The following is a 17,411-nucleotide window of genomic DNA, read 5'->3' on the forward strand; positions in this document are numbered from 1 at the left end:
TGAAGAAGAGACTTCTCTGCACTGTACACTGGTGCAAGAAGGAAGCTCTGTGATTCCCACTATCCCCAGAGAGCAAAGCAGGAGCCTTCTTGACACAGCCAAGTTGATGGTGCCAAGAATTTTCACCAGAAGAATTCTAGACTTAGTGAATTTAGCAATGTATCAGGACAGAAGATCAGCACTCATAAATCAATAGCAATACTATATTACAACATTGATGGCACTGATATAGAATTCCAAAAACTATCCCTTTTACAATATTCTGAAAAAGCCTCTGAGAATGAATATACCCAAGAGGGTGTAAGATGTCTACAATGAAAACTATAGAACACTGAAAAAAATGGAAGTTGATCTTAGAAGGTGCAAAGAACTTCTGTGTTCTTGGATAGCCAGAATTAATATTGTCAAAGTGGCCATACTATCAACAGCAATATACAGATTCAATGAATTCAATACAATCCCCTTCAAACTACCAATAACGTTCCTTACAGTATTGAAAAACCAACCGGGAAATTCACTTGGGATAACAACAACAACAACAACAACAATTTGCCAAAGCATATCTGAGCAAGAAAAATTATTGTGAAAGCCATCACAATACCCAATTTTAAATTACACTATAGAGATGAGTAGCAAAAACAGTATGGTATTGAACTGAAAATAGATATGAAGATCCATGAAATAGAATATACCACACAGAGACAACCCACCTGATACTTACAGCCACCTGATCCCTGAGACAAGGGCACCAAAATATATGTTAAGAGAGGACATCATGTTTTAAACAAATAGTGTTGGGAAAACTGGATACCCATAGAAATACTGGCAAGGATAGGAGAAATAGTGTACACCAACACAATGCTGGTAGACTGTAAATTATTAGGACAACTCTGGAAACCAATGTGGGGATTCATGAAAAATCCAAGAATGAAACACACAAGGCTCAGCTATTACATTCCTCTTTGCTTATTCTCTAGAACTGCAAGCCAGCATAATATAGTGATACAATCACTTCAATGTTTGTAGCATTCGCCATAAATACATTTAAGATCAATCCAAGTGTCCATCAACAGTTGAATGAATCAAGTGCACAAAATTAAAAGGTAACTAGATCTTTACTTGTGGACCTGCAGCACTGCTGAATGACTCAAAGCACATCATTTTGTACACATCAAACTAAAAAAAAATGGAATTCTATATAAACTAGAATCATTATTGCAGAGTGGACACAATGATAGGATTTCCAAGGTACCTTTTTTGGACTTTTCCTTGGGCACAAGGATGTTTGGGGGCAACAGGTGGACCCCTCTGGACCAAGGCCTGTGGATCCCTTCTGTGTGCTTTGATGTTTTCCAGTGCTCACGTGGGAGGCAAGAGCCTGGGAAATGGGATAAAACAGAGTTAGCTGTTGACAACGTACTAGCAAGAAAAGCAATGGGTTATCAATTATTCAAATAATGATTGAAACAGTTTTAATTTTTAAGTGATAATTGTAAATATCTGGGGGTATAATTTGAGCTTTGAATTCAAGTATATATTATACACAAAGAGCATGCCCAGCATCTTAAATATTTCTTGTATTTTTTTCCCAGTGAGAAGAACTCTGTCATTTTCATCAACAAAGTTGATAATTACATTAACTGAAATAGGTCAGACACAGAAGGACAAATGCTGCAAAATATCACTCTTTCATGGAGACTGGAAAATTGATGGCATAGAAAGTGAGAGTAGAATATTAGTTAGTACAGTAGGGGAGACAATGTTACAATGGAATATTAGAAAAAAAATTCTGATGTATTTTTGCAGTCTGTGAACAGAGTTAAATATCACAAAATCTGGGTCTGGGGTTGTAGTTCATTTGGAGAGTGCTTGCCTAGCATGTGTGAGGCACAGAGTGTGATTGTCAGCACCACATTTAAATAAATAAATAAATAAATAAATAAATAAATAAATAAATAAATAAATAAAGTGCATAAATAACTAATACAAATTTTAAAATATAACAAAATCTATATTTAATAAAATTTCAAGGAGGGATGTGAATGTTCTTAGATTTCACACTACTGAGCTCATTTTTCACCATTGGGGCAGCAAAGCACCTATGACAGATTGGGCTTTAGGATGAAATTGCAATGTGTGGGGTCTAAAACCCAAGAAAATATTGTATTCACAAACACAATTACTAAGGTGGAATCATAGAAAGGCAGAGGAAACAGTGACCATCAGCAGAGGCTGTGGTTATGTGGCTTTTGTTCAAATCCTACCTCAAAAATTACATACCTGTACAGTTAAATAAACCCTTCTGTCTCTCAATTGTTTGCAAAAAGTGTGCATCTGATCCATGTAATGGTATAACGCTGACAATGATTACATCCATGCATCCTTAAGAGGACTGGTGCTTCATATGGGTGCTAATGTGTCCTGTCATTAAATAGGACACTTCATTAAATGTGTGGGAAAAAAAGCTCAATCATTGACAGTGTTTGAACAGAGAGGTGTCAAACTGAGGTCATCCTCCAGAGCAATGGGTGAAGAAAATCTATTCCTCATTCTGTAAAGCTCATGGAGAATATCTATGACCTCCTGGGACTACATGTCAGACTGAAGGGATGGGTGAAACAGAGTCTGTCCACCACAATTTTGAGTTTAGGTGTTTGTAATTTGGAGATTTTATGTGACTTGCCTAGATTCACAACAGTGATGAGCGGTGGATGTGGGACAGGAATGTAGCTATTTACATGGGACCAGAGATTCCTGAGCACTTGAGTCCTCTAGTGGATTCCCTAGAACCAGGAAGCCAGAACTCTTCTCAGTCTTTCTCAAATACTCCTCCCCTGAAGCCTCTTTAGTATGAGGATTCAGTAGCAGAAGTTTGAATTATACTAAGAGAAAAGTTCCAGTCATAACCCAGGCTTCTGCCTCTTCAACAAAATTACTGACTTAAAAAATGATGATTTCATGCAAATGAAGCCTATCTGAAGGTCAAGAGTAGAGTCCACACTTGTAGCCACCCTCCCCCAGGGTCTTCTCACTGCCAGCTGCCTCTCAGTGAGCCATCCTGATGAGTAGTTGATGACCCAAATCATCAGGGCTCTGTAGGGCTCACAAACTGAGAACGTAGGACATTCTAAGCTAACTGCCACTTGATGGATGTGCCAAGAATGAAGATTCCTTGTGCTTTTCTCACCTGTATGGCTTGTTAATGTGAATTAATGGGAGAAAACAGATACCCTGGAATGATGTTTTGGTGTTTCCATTTCAAAATCTGGCCTGCTCCCATGTCTGCAGACTAATATTCTGGCTATCACCTGAGCATCCAGACAAGGCCTGGTTGAAAACGTGGTTGCTGTAGATTCACCAGCTCTGATCTGGCATATTCCATCTCCTGGTCTTCCACACCTCTTCATAGATCCTGCAGGGCCAGAGGCCATACTTATCTGCCTACATGGATCCACCAGTAACTACAACCTGTGAACCTCCACCAATGGATCCTCCTTGAAAATCCCTGAGACCCTCATTTCCTCCATTATCGATGACCCTCCTTTGACCTCACAGCACTGTCCTTTCTGCCTCCTTCCCAGTAGCCCCCGAACATCAGGGATCCTGTAGTCATCAACCACTTGGAAACTTTCCCTGAAATCTCACTCCTCTTTCCTTTCTACAAATGTCTTATTTTAAACTTCTCTAATATTATGTTTAGATCTTCATATACATTCAATTGAGTATGGCCCCTAATTGCCCTTTCATGGGATATATATTGCCTTACTTAGCATCCATATACTCTCTCTCACTTTATTTCTTCACCTCATGAAAGCAAGATAGATGTCCTCCCCCTATTTATTTATTCATTTTAAGAGCACACATGATATTAGCATTAGGAATTGTTCATTTTTCTAAATTTAGAAAAGCATTTCAAATAACCAGGTCAATAGTACAAGCAAATATATGAATTGAGTGATAAAACAATATTATCAAATACTTAAATCTTAGGAGAGAACATTCAGGGTCAGAGATGAAAAACATCAAGAGAAAAATATATTGAGTAAACATTAACTGCCCTTTGAAGAAACAGACTTAAAAATATCACTGACAAAATACCTTCCCCACAGCAGTTTAGATTTCCCATGGCTGACCAGGAACTCAAAACCTCCCTACTCTTCTCCAACTCTAACTGATACCAACTCACTCGCTAGATCAACTGAGTGGAAATGGAAGGTAAGATATGTATCCCACATTACCATGGTGACTGGTCAACATGGAACTTTCATTGTAAGCACATGCCACATTCTGAGCTGCAACTATTCTCTTAGAAAGTGTATTTTCATGTCCAAGTGTTTTATTGGAGAGTGTGTGGTTATTGCTTTAAAAACTGACACCTAGACCCATACATTAATATTCTGTATTTATGAAAATATGTTAAATCAGGAAAAAGGATTTTTCTCTTCAAATATTTTGATCATATAATTAGGGGTTGAAAGGGAGGCATAGCTATGATTTTGAGAATCAAAATAGATTCCATTTCTGCTTTGAATGCCAAACCTACAGATGTCTCAATCTTTCTGAATCTCCAGACATTTTTAGATAGAAAAATTTAAAACTTCTTTTTGATTCAGAATGAAAATATACACAAAGAATTGTATTTTAATAATTGGAGAGATTTTCTGGTGGGATTTCAAGATTACATCCCCCTTACTTGAAATTTGAAAACAAAACTATTTTCTATTTAGTAGGATCTAATCCAGTCATTTGAATTAATCTTCTTCTTCCATGACTCCTGATGATGAATCCGTTTTTTTTGCTTATCACATGACCCTGTCATCTCATACCACAAGAAATCATGCTTGAAGATGGCCATGATGAGCTCTAAACAAACAAGGTATGCAATACCTCTACATTGTAAACACTATCTATGCTAAGCCCAAGACCAACATCATTCTAAATGAGAAAAACAGAAAGCATTTTCTCTAATGAAACTCAAGCAAGACTGGGATGTCCTCTTTCATCCCTTCTATTCAATATAATCCTTAAACTCTAGTCAGAGGAATCAGACAGATGAAAGAAATTAAAGGGATATGAATAGAAAAAAAGACTCAAATTTTCACTATTTGCTTATGACATACTTCTATATTTAGAAGATACAAAAAATTCCCCCAGAAAACATCTAGAACCAATACATATATTCAGCAAATTAGGACATAAAATCAATACCCATGAAAAATGCATTTCTATACATAAGCAATGAATCTACAGCAAGAGAAATTAGGAAAACCTCCCCATTCACTCTCGCCTCAACACAAAGCAAAACCCAACAAACAAACAAACAATAAAAATAACACAAAAAAACTTGGGAATCAATCTAACAAAAGAGGTGAAAGACCTTTACAATAAAAATTAAACAATACCAAAGAAAAGAATTGAAAAAGATCTTAGAAGATGGAAAGATTTCTCATGCTCTTGGATAGGCAGAATTAATATAGCCAAAATGGTCATAATACCAAAACATTAACAAAGATTTCATGCAATTCCTATTAAAATCCCAATGACATTCTTTTTGTAATTAAAAGCACCAGGCTAAGACTAATGCTGTCCCACATGGGTTCTCTCCCCTGGGGCCTCTCCTGACCCTCTTTCTGGCTTTGACTTATACTTTCCCTCAAGGAAGTCATTCTCTGGGGACCTTCAGGACCTTCTTTTTGCATGGGAATTTTTTTTATCTCCCAGGTTGCATCTACCTGGGAGGTTCTCAGGAAATTTATCCTGGATCCAGCAACTCAGGCAACTCTGGTCACAACAGTAACTGTGGACACATTGAGGAGCCATTCCCTCCTGGCACCCCACTGGAGCCCACAAGCGAGGTGGATAGGTCACTACAGGAAGCAATTGGGGTGCAACTGCTGCCAGTGCTGTGGCTGTTGCTCCTGCTGATCCTGATTTCATTATTACAGAGGCATGTAGAGGAGTATGGGAATCCCACTGGGAATGGCACTGAATGCAGAGTACAGACATTTGCACATGGGGTTGCATTGCCTGGGACTAAGGACATGGGTGTCCTGGCACACAAAGGAAAGATGCTGGGGCTGGCATCTGGGCCTCCAAATGTGGCATGTCTTGTGCTCCAGGTGCCCCCTCCTCTGCCTGCTCCTCTCCTTCCAGGGGCCATGCCACAGCACCATGCTTTTGGGCTCCCATAACACGTACAAACTTTGGGGGCAATGCTGACCTGCCAATGCTGACCTCTCAGCCTGAAGTAGCCTCCCACATAGTACTTCACGCTCATCCATCACCTGCTGCAAGGCAACCTGAGTGAAGCTCAGCTGAGAGGTAGCATCATCATGCTCCTCACACAGCCATTGCATCTTAGAGGCCAAAGCCCAGCAAGCCACTTTGCACTCCTCACTCCTCCACCTGATCCTGAAGCTGACAGACCTGACTCCCCTGCTGATCCCCCTGCCTGGCCACCACTTGCACATGTTATCCACAAACTTCAGTTTTTCTCTTTTAGTACTACCTGTGTTTAATATTGGTAGTCATTGTGAAACTTACAGCTCTTTACAAGCATTTCAGTGAATGAATGAATGATACTCATTTCCCAATGTTTAGATTGTGATCCTAGTTTTCATTTGTATAGTAAATTGTTCATTTCCCATGAAGGATGAGGATGGAGCCAGACAGTATCAATTTGGTGACAAAGGATCTTTAGGTGTGTAGATATTTGAGCAGGTGAAGTCAGGTATTTAAAGCTGCAGGCGTCCACCAACCTCTGGTGGTCCTGGGGCTAACTTGGAGGTCCTGATAGGTTGGTCTAGGGCATAGGAGATGGCCACCAGGGTGCTCAGGCCAGTCTCCTGTTATCTACCTGACTCTGGAGGAGGCTGGGAATGTTTGCTGTGGTGCCCATATGGCTGGCCTGCAGCAGGATTCAGAGAATCTTCTGGCCATATTTCTGGGCCTAGTCTCCTCTGCAGGGTTTGACAAGGAGCAGAGGGAGAGGCCTGGGTGTGCAGAGGGGAGGGCTTGAGACAGGATGCCATGGAGTGGAGACCCATGTGGTGCAGAAAGGGGTGAGAGTGGTGGGAGAGGAGAGGCCCTGCAGAGGGTGGAAAGAGCCTGAACATGCTCCAAACAAGGAGCTCCTGCAGGGAGGATCACACTCCAGCTCAGGCAGCCATTGACCTGGTTGGGGGAGCCATTCACCCAGTCTATACCCCACACCAGCAGTCCACTGAGGGCTCCTTCACAATGCCCTTTTCATCCAAATGTGGATAAAACCTACAGGACTGGGATGGCTGACCCAGCCCCTCTCAGCCTTGCTCATGATTATGTGTCTGTTTCACTGTGGAAACCTCACATCCTCCTCCCTGTCTCATGATCACTGTCATCCCATAGTGAGTGTGTTTGGTGCTGAGGACTGAGGCCATCTGTGTCAGCCAGACACTTGTGTTCAGGAGGATGCAGGAGTAAAATCTACCTGAGTAAATCTTTACTTCAGGAAATTCTTGAAAAAAAGTTGTCCAGAGAAACATTGGCTGCATTGAGCTCTCAATTTTCACCCATGCAAGTTGTTTTATTATTAAAAACTGATCATCATATCTTTTCTCCTCATATCTTCACCAACAATTATAGTTGCTTATATTCTCCATGATTGCCATTCTGAATGGAGTGAGATGAAATCTTAGAATGTTTTGATTTACATTTCTTTAATTGCTAGAGACGTTGGATTTTTTCATATATTTTTAATCAATTGTAATTCTTCTTCTATGACGTGTCTAGTTCTTTAGCTATTTATTGCTTGGGTCATTTGGTTTTGTTTGTTTTGTTTCGTTTTTTCTTTTTGTGTTAAGTTTTTTTTTTTTTTTTAGTTCATTAGGTGCAACCATTATGGAAAGATGTATGGAGATTCCTCAGAAAACTTGAAATGGAACTACCATTTCACCTAGCTTTCTCACTCCTTGGTTTATACAAAAGGACATAAAATCAGCATACTTCAGTAATGCAGCCCCACCAATGTTTATATCAGGTCAATTCACAGTAGCTAAACTACGGAATCAACCTAGGTTCCCTTCAACAATTGATTGATAAAAAAAGATATAGCAAATATACTAAATGCAATATTACTCAGCACTGGAGTAGAATGAAATTATGGCATTTGCTTGAAAATGGATGGAGCTGAAGAATATCATGGTAAGCAAAATAAGGCAATCCTTTTTGATAATGTTAATTCTTTCTGTTCAAGAGCAAGGTAGATATTTCTGTATTCTAAGATCTTCTATGATTTCTTTCTTTAGGGTTCTGTAGTTTTCATTGTATAGGTCTTTTACTTTTTTCTTTGATTCCCAATCATCTTATTTATTTTGAAGTTTATACAAATAGGGTAGTTTTCCTCATTTCAGTCTCAGAGGATTTGTCACTGGTATACAGAAGTGCCTTTGACTTATGGGTGTTGATTTTATATTCTGCTACTTTGCTGAATTTATTTGCTAGTTCTAGAAGTTTCCTCGTGCAGCTTTTTGGGTCTTCTAAGTATAGGATCATATTGTCAGCTAATAGTACTAATTTAAGTTCTTTTTTTCATATACATATCCCTTTAATTTCTTCCATCTGTCCAATTGCTCTGCCCAGTGTTTCAAGAACTATGTTGAAATAGAAGAACAAAAGCCAAATGTTTTATCTGATAAGTGGATGCTGATCTCTTAAGAGGGAGTGGGAGGAAAGAATGAAGTAACTTTGGATTAGGCAGAGGAGAGTGGAGGTGGTGTGGAGCTGGGCAGGATGGTGGAATAAGACAGACATTATTACCTTGTAAACATTAATGATTTTGTTACTGGTGTGTCTCTGCACCAGGTATATCCAGAGGAATGAGAAGTTGTGCTCCATTTGTGTACAAAGTGTCAAAATGTATTCTCCTGTTATGTAAAACTAATTGGAACCAATTTTTAAAAATTTAAAAGCATTGAAAGACTAGCCATAGATTAGGGCTGAATCCCATGATCATTCACACATTCTGGTTTCTTGATCTCTTTCATGGACCTGTCTTTGCTTTATTTGGTGCCATTTTTCCCTCCTCTTAGGGGAGTACACTATGAAATTATCTACATCCCTGTCCCAGAATGTATCTCCACAAGGACAAACATGTACTTGCTTTTATGCTACACAAAGTTTAGTTTTGAACAGATTTAGGAGGCATGTGAGCATTTCTTCTTGGGTGTAAAAATATGGTGGTCTTGCTCTCCCCTAAGTCCCATGTGCACACTTCTTAATTGTATGAGCTGTTGGACAAACTTGTCCTCAGACACTGAGAACTGCTTTGGTCAGATCAGCATGGGTCATAATGTCCATGCCATCCTACAGGATCATAATCTTTTGTTTTCTCAGTTAAGGACAACCTGTCAAAGGAGGTTCTTTTCCTGACACACTCTGTTCAAATGCAGGGAAGAGAGTGTTAGTGTCTAATGCAGAAACCAGGTTCTCAAGAGACACTGTCCATCCAGAAAACTGTGAACTATTTCCTTCATGGTTATGGATAGAAGTGATATGACTTTCAATTTAAAATCCAAAAAATTATTTTTTTTTCTTTTTCTTTTGGTACTACAGTTTGAACTCAGGGTGGTTTCACCCCTGAGCAACAAATTTAGCCCTTTTTTAATTTTTCATTTAGAAATAGGGTCTTTATTAGTAGCTTAGGGCCTCCCTAAGTTACTGAGGCTGGCTTTAAACTTGGAATCCGCCTGCCTCAGTCTCCTGGGTTACTGGGGTTACAGGCATGCACCACCTCACCGGGCTTTAACAAATCCATTGAGATAACCCAATTTCCAGTCAGTATCTCCACTCTTATTCCATATCTTGGATGTAGTAGGAAACCAGCTGAGTGAGTGGAGACCAAGGTCATGCCCGTGGCTCAGTGGGTGGTATACAGAATAACACTGGGCAGGTGTTTCCTGTCCCACATACCTTTCTGTGTCACCATGAGTCACTGCCAGCTGCTCCCACTGCCATGTGCTGTGGTACAGAAGTAGTCTCATCTGTGACCTATTTCCTGCTGGTGGACAGGTGGCTGGGTTTTCCATGTTGAAACCTGAAATCAGACCAAGGATAGTGTATGTCACTTGATATCATCATAATTGATAAGTAAAGGAGCCTGGCATGGTTTCTGCTGGTCCTAATGTCCATACTTATGCCCCAATTTGCCTTTAGAGCAGTGTTACTAGCTGTCTTACTGATGGCCAGATACTGAGGATGGCTGAGTCAGGTCAGAGGAGGCCAAGGTGACTCCACAGAGAAGAAGGAGAGGTAGGATTAACATTGAGAAAGATTTCCAAAGGATTTTCTGCCTGCCTAGTCCAGACTCACTTCAAGGATGCTCTTGGCTTTCTGGTAGCCCCCTCCCTTCAGTGTAAGTCCAGTGTCCCATGGGCTGACTGGAGGGTGGTGTCATTGAGCATGTGAACAGCAGCCCCTCTCTTCTGGCAGTTATGGCCCCTCAGACTCATAGCAACCAGTAAGCAAGTGTGGGGCTAAAATCCTGAGGATCCTGCCCCCTAAAGGCAGAGCCATGCTGAGCTGAGAGCCAGCTCCAGGTTGATACCAGAACTCTGGGCTCCATGGGTCGGTCCCTTGAGGAAGAACTTGTGCAGTAACAGAGAAGCCCGAGAAGGAGGGGCGTGCAGACCAGGGTGGAGGTTCCCCTGAGTCTGCATTCTGATGCCTAGGCTGGGCTGGCTTCTAAAGTCTTCTCTTGTTCCAATGTAAGAGATTGCTGTCCATCATGCAGATTATCCTTAGCTCCAGGCTGATTCTGGAGGAGATTTTTGATAAGCAGCACTTATCCACAGGGGAAAGGGAGAGGAGGGACAGCCCTTCACACTCACCCTCAGCCCCTAGGATGATTCTTCATGGTGTGGTCTCCTAGCTTCTGTTGACAAATGCTGCCCAGACTGTGACTTCTTAGATGGACTCTGTGCTCAGGAGGGCCTGGAGGTCATTGGGATTATCAGGAGATTGAAGCACATGCAGGTAGGAAGACACCTGCATGACCCAGGTGCTCTTTGTTCCAGTGCAACAAGCTCTTATAAGAAATATTCATGATAGTTCTTTTGTATAACAGTATTCTGAAACAGAGGTCATATAAATGTGTATTACCATCTGAAGCAAGGTAGATACATTTTTATAAAGAATACTTCTGAGTAGTTATCCTAGGGTCTGATCTTCAGAGAACAGTGGGTGAGATCAGCATCTTTTTGGCTAGGAGAATGGCAACCAGCATGTTTTTTTCTCTTGGTTGATATTTTTCTATCTCTTATCCCCTGCCCCACCCCCTGCAATTCATCTATACTCCCCTCTTCTTCACTATGTAATATAATAGTAATGTTGCAATCTTTAGTAATTAATTTCTCAACAAATTCCAGATCATTACTATGATTTTATACTTGGGGTTAGAGGAACTGTGAAAAACAGTTTTAACTAGTTTTTGTTTCTCATAAGGTTGATTAGTATATGGTTTGTTCTGAAGTGCTTGTATAAACAGGGTTTAATGTTTATACCACTCTCTCATGTGGTGCTGATGGTGAGAAGAGAAGAGGACACACATTGAGTGTAGTAAGTATGAGCAACTTGATATTCTCCCAACCAGATTCTCTTAAGAGAAAGCAGCTCATGAAATAGTCCCTTGTATAAAAGTAGAAGCAATAATCATCCCAGAAGATGAATAGACATATAAGTGAAAAAGTAAAGTATCAAATAATCTCCAATTAGCTCACAACACTGATCAACAACTGATCCCATTGACATCACAGTTAAGGAAATAATGAAGAAAGAATTTAGAAAGTTTGTACTTAAAATGTTCAGTGACTTAAAAGATTTAAGGAATGAACTAGAGATAAAATACAGGAAGTGAATGATCATTTCAATAAAAAGAGAGATTCTTAAAAAGAACCAAATGGAAATCCTGGAAATTAAAGACTCAATAAATCATTTTTGAAGGCAGAATGTCAGGCTTTGAAGATAAAGTATATAATACTGAACATAGAGTCAAAAATAAAGAAAAGATATTAAGTAACCCTGACCAGAATATTGAAGAAATCTGAGATAACATTAAAATACAAACTAAAGGAGTGCACAATTTTTTTCAATGAAATGCTCAGAAAATTTCCCAAACCTTAGGAACAAGGAGAAAATTCAGACTTCAGTCACCCAAAAGGAGCTAGGGGAGGACTGGGGCCCATGAATCTCATGGTAAAGTGGTGGTAATGTCCAGGAGCAGGTGGCACCAGCAATGGGGCCTTGCTCAGAGCAGAGTGCCCTGGGTGTTAGCCTGCCCTTGGCTCCCTGGAAGAGGACACCAGTGACCAGTTTGAGAATGGCAATAGCAACAGAAGCAGATGCTCAAATGCTTCCCTGTATTTTTAGCCTAAGACAGGGGAGGCCAGGCCATGTGGACCAAGTAGCTGGATGGGGTCAACTGCACAAAATGGGAATTCTCTAAACCAGGATATGGAGGCTATTCACTAAGCAGGATAACCAAATTTTTACTGTAGGTTTGGACAATGCGGGGGAAACTAGCATCTATAAAAACTTTCTTTTTTTATTTTCAAAATTATAGATTCTCCTTAAAAATTTTAAAGAAGAAAATTATACTACATTTAAAAAGATACTTAACTATCACAATATTAATGTAAACCATAGTTTCTTGAAACATTTGAAAACATCATAGAACATAAACTCTTTCTGTCAAAAGGATGTTAGTTTTCCATTATTTTTATAATTTCTTTAGCTTTGCTCCATGTCAAGGGAAAGTCTTTTTTTGTGTGATTAAAGATGTGGAGTGCAAATATCTAATCAATTTCCTTCAAATAAGTATTTTTTTTAGTTTATATGATAAATATGGAAGACTGGGGCCAGTTTTCAATCTTCATTTTCTATTGTCTGAGCTTCCATTTCAGTTATTCTCTTTTTGGCTGTGGTGTCAAAATATGGTTACAGGAGAAGTTTAGCTTTAAAATGGTCACACTGCATAAGAAGTATAATAGTCACTTGGTCACTTGCATAAGAAGAAGACCACAGAAGCCATAAGTGTGATTTAACAATATTTGACACATTTTAACTCAAAAAGAGTAGAAAAAGGAAACAACAATCGGTACAACTCAAGTAAGTGTTTGCCATTTTTTTTTTTAATTTAACATTCAAAGTTTGCTTAGATATCATCTTTTCAGAGTGGTATTCAGTGACTTCTTGATTTTTAATTGCTAATTCTCATCTATTTCCTGGGGAAATATCTGGTAGAAAAACTGAAAAAAAAATGAAAAAAAAAATAAAGCAGACTTTTAAAAATAGTAAAAATAGTGGAAAGTAAGGGTTTACATTGATATGAAGTGGGAAAGCATACTTCAATAGTGATATCCACCTTTAATAATTTTATATGAATAAAATAGTACATATATCCTCTACAGTAGGAAGTAAGGTAGAAGAGATAGTGATTAATGATGTACATTTCCTAATGTGGGACATTGGTGGCCAAGAATCTCTTTATTCTTCCTGGAATACTTATACTAACACTGTCTTCATAATAGAATTAATGAAAGTGTAAAACTACCAAAGATCAATGAGATTTTGGGTCCTTTTAGAAGATAAGACTGATATACTCTAAGCCAAATTAACTAAAAGAAAGAGAAAGAGTCAAATCAACAAAATCATAGATGAAAAAGGAAATATCACCACAGACAATTCTGAAATTCAGAGGATCATTAGAAACTGTTGTGAAAACTTATATCAATAAATTAGAAAATCTAGAATATATTGCCAAATGCTGAAACACATATGACTGACCCAAAATGAATCATGAGTATCTGGAAAATTTGAACAGACCAAGATGAAGCAATATAATTGAAGCAGCAATTAAAGCCTTCTAACGAAGAAAACCTAGGACCAGGTGGATTCTCAGCTAAGTTCTGTGAGACTTTTAAAAAAGAACTAATGCCATTTCTCCTCAAAATTTTCCATGAAATCGAAAAGGAAGGAACACTGTCAGATGTCACTCTATAAGCCAGTGTCACCCTGAAACCAAAACCAGACAAAGACATATCAGACCAATATTCCTGATGAAAATTGATGTGAAAATCCAAAATAACAACCTGACATGCCACATTTAAAATCACTTAGGAAGATAGTACAACATGATCAAGTGTATTTTATCCCAGGAATGTAAGGGTGGTTCAACTTATGCAAATCAATAAATGCCATTCACCACATGAATTATGTGATTATTAAGTATAAGAATCATGTGATTATCCCAAGTGATGCAAGAAAACTATACAAAAAAGTCCATCACCCATTCATGTTAAAAATACTGGAGAAACCCTAGTGTTTAAAACACTAGGAATGGAAGGAAATTATTACAATACTGTAAAGGCTATATATGACAAATTCAAGGCCTACATCATACTTCGGGATAAAAACTGAAGACATTTCCTCTAAAATCAATAACAAGACAGGGTATCCACTTTCATCACTACTATACACTATAGTCCTTAAAAGTATCACCAGAACAATCCAGCAAAAGAAGGAAATTAAAGGGATACAAACAGGAAAACAACTCAAATTATCTCTGTTTGCTGTTGACAAGATCCTATATTTAGAAGTCCCAAAAAACTCCACCAGAAAACTTCTAAAGTTGATAAACAAATTCAACAAAGTAGCAAGATAAAAGGTCAACTTACATAAATTAATTGCTTTCCTCTTCTCCAGTAATGCATCTGCAGAGAGAGAAATCAGGAAAAGTATCTCATTCACAATAGCCTCACAAATACTTGGGAATAGAAACTGGGGTTAGTAGCTCAGTGGTGGAGCGCTAACCTAGCATGCATGCGGCACTGGGTTCGATCCTCAGCACCAAATACAAATACATAAAATGTATTCATTTACAACAAAAAACTATTTTTAAAATACTTGGGAATAAATCTTATCCCAGCTAGCCAACCAACTTATACTGCAGACCTTCCAATTTACATATATCTCTGATGCCCAGGTACAGGCAGTGTCAGAGAATAGATAATTTGGTAAGACATTGAGATCAAACTTCATATACTACAAAGATAACACTCAATATTAGTTTGACAATTTGCAAGAATTTTTTGTCTTACATTCATGCAAATTTGTTAATTATATCATGAAAATATACATTAAAGCACTTTATTGTTAATCTATATACTTGAAAGCAACTACAATCACTCCTTGAAGGCCATACAAGCTCAGTACCTGAAAATCAGTCAGACCCCAGTGTGTTTGGAACCCTGAGATTGGTGGGGGCGGGGTGGGCAGCCTGTTCCAGGCATGTCTGCGACGAGCGCCATCTGGAGGAAATTAGCCACCACAGCGCTTTCAGTAGCTAGGATCAGCAAGGCTGAGATGCCTAGGGCCAAGCAGGCAATCCAGCAACACTGTTGCCTCCCACTGACCCTTTCTCAGCTGCACAAGGGCTGCAGGGGAGGCTTAGGCAACCTCCGTCAGAGTAAGAAAAATGCAAGTGCAGTTCTCTGCCTGGCTTTTGAGCTAATCATTAAAGAAATTTTGAATTTTTTTAAGACAGATGGGATCCTACTAAAGAACTTATTCTGATACCTGTTGCTGAACTAGGAAATCTGGACTGGGAATTAGCTGTGCTAGGTGATCCTTGTCAAGGGTAGGAATTAAGTGTTTTTGTTGTTGTTGTTGTTGTTGTTGTTTAGGCTCTTTTATCTCAACCTTGTTCTGAACACATGTTCTAAAATTAATAAACATACACTTTATTCCTGGATCTACCTGTTTAGCAATAATGGCAGATCAGAAGATCAGATGCCACTAATTTTTTCCCTGATATTGACCCCCACAGTCTTCCTCCTGGTTCTAAATTTTGTTTGACAGCAGAAGATTTTCAGGAGATTTATTCATACTGCAGTAGGTAGCAATATATTGCCACCGGTTTCTGCATAGGCACAGCTCACAATGTAACTGACTATATTGATACAATATGAAACACATTCAAGCCAGGTGAATTTTGATAAATCTTGGTTCTCTGCTGTACCACTTTGAAAATTTGGCAAAGAATTTTCCATAGAATTGAGCTATGAGGATATAAACAATGTTGTTCTGCAAAATAGATTCCAGGTACAGGTGGACAAAGAATACGTATTGTCAACATAGACTGTGAAAATTTTCTCTATGATGAAATACTACTATGAATTTGTCTTATTTGTAGTTCATAAGCCACAATAATGGTTTTAGGTTATATCACTGAGAAAAGTTTAATAAGAACAAATGCTGAGATAAACAACTCAAAATCAACTATCAGTAATTACAAGACATCAAATCAGTGGTGCCTTCTTATTCCTAATAATATGTAGAAATAGTGTCTACTCACTTTAAGTTACCAATTCTTTTGTTCATAAATAAAGTATGCAATGCAGGTTTCCATTGCACAAGTAAAAATGGAGGAAATAACCTTCATATATACTTTTTCACTGAAGCCCACAATTGTCTCTCAGTTGAAAAAAAACTAATCTCCAGTGTCTTCATGAAACTGTCACAAGTCTGCCATTGTAATGACTGATTGTATTGAAGTCTATAATAATCGCCTTTGTATTATTTTATATGGATTTCATATGCTATTTTTGGAAGTTTAAGATTCCATTACATTCAACATGTGGAATTGTTGTTTTATTTGCTTTCTTCCTGAGCAATCTATATATAAAATATAAATTTATTCATTTTTCTTCCAAATTAATTGATTGTATTTTTTCTGGTTCACCTGAATTTAGAGAAGAATCAGCTGTTTAATTTGTATGAAATATTAAAGTTAATCAGTAAAATATAATTGGGTAATTAAGTCTTTTATGCACATTAAATAGAACACTTTATGAAAGCAAACTCATCATGGATCACTTTGAAATGATCTCAACATTCTAAGTAAGGCACAAAAGTCTTTTTAAAAGTAGCACTACAAGAGTGGAAAATAAACATCTGCCCATTTGAAATGTATGATTTCAAACTAAAAGTGAATACACTTTGTCCAGTGTGATGTTTACAATAATGTACTTTTTAAAAAATTTTTGGATTACCAGGATCATGAAAGGAAGCACTTTTTTAGTTAATCATATACTAGTAAAAACTGTCATAATGTTATTAATATGGAAAATCTTGACTATGAAATTCAGGGATAAATTATCCTCTGTGGTGTGTCCTTAAGAAGAAGGAATTCATGTCATTTCATATTAACACAATTTTGTTCCTTGATAGATGGAGCTTAAAAATTACACATGCTGCCATAAATTACTACCTTTAGCAGATCTTTATTAGGTGGAGTTTTTCTTTCTCTCTCTCTCTCTTCCTTCCTTCCTTTCTTTTTTTTATTTTAATGTTTGTAATTCTGTTTTCAATCTCTTGGA

The 17,411-nt window shown here is 38.2% G+C and overlaps 1 pseudogene; it reads left to right on the plus strand.

Annotated features, from left to right (window-relative positions):
* Window positions 1-15,321: 15,321 nt before the first annotated feature.
* Window positions 15,322-16,242, plus strand: LOC144250943 (carnosine N-methyltransferase pseudogene; annotated as a pseudogene).
* Window positions 16,243-17,411: the final 1,169 nt, after the last annotated feature.

The sequence above is a fragment of the Urocitellus parryii genome, chromosome Y (assembly GCF_045843805.1).
Source record: "Urocitellus parryii isolate mUroPar1 chromosome Y, mUroPar1.hap1, whole genome shotgun sequence".
Taxonomy (NCBI): domain Eukaryota; kingdom Metazoa; phylum Chordata; class Mammalia; order Rodentia; family Sciuridae; genus Urocitellus; species Urocitellus parryii.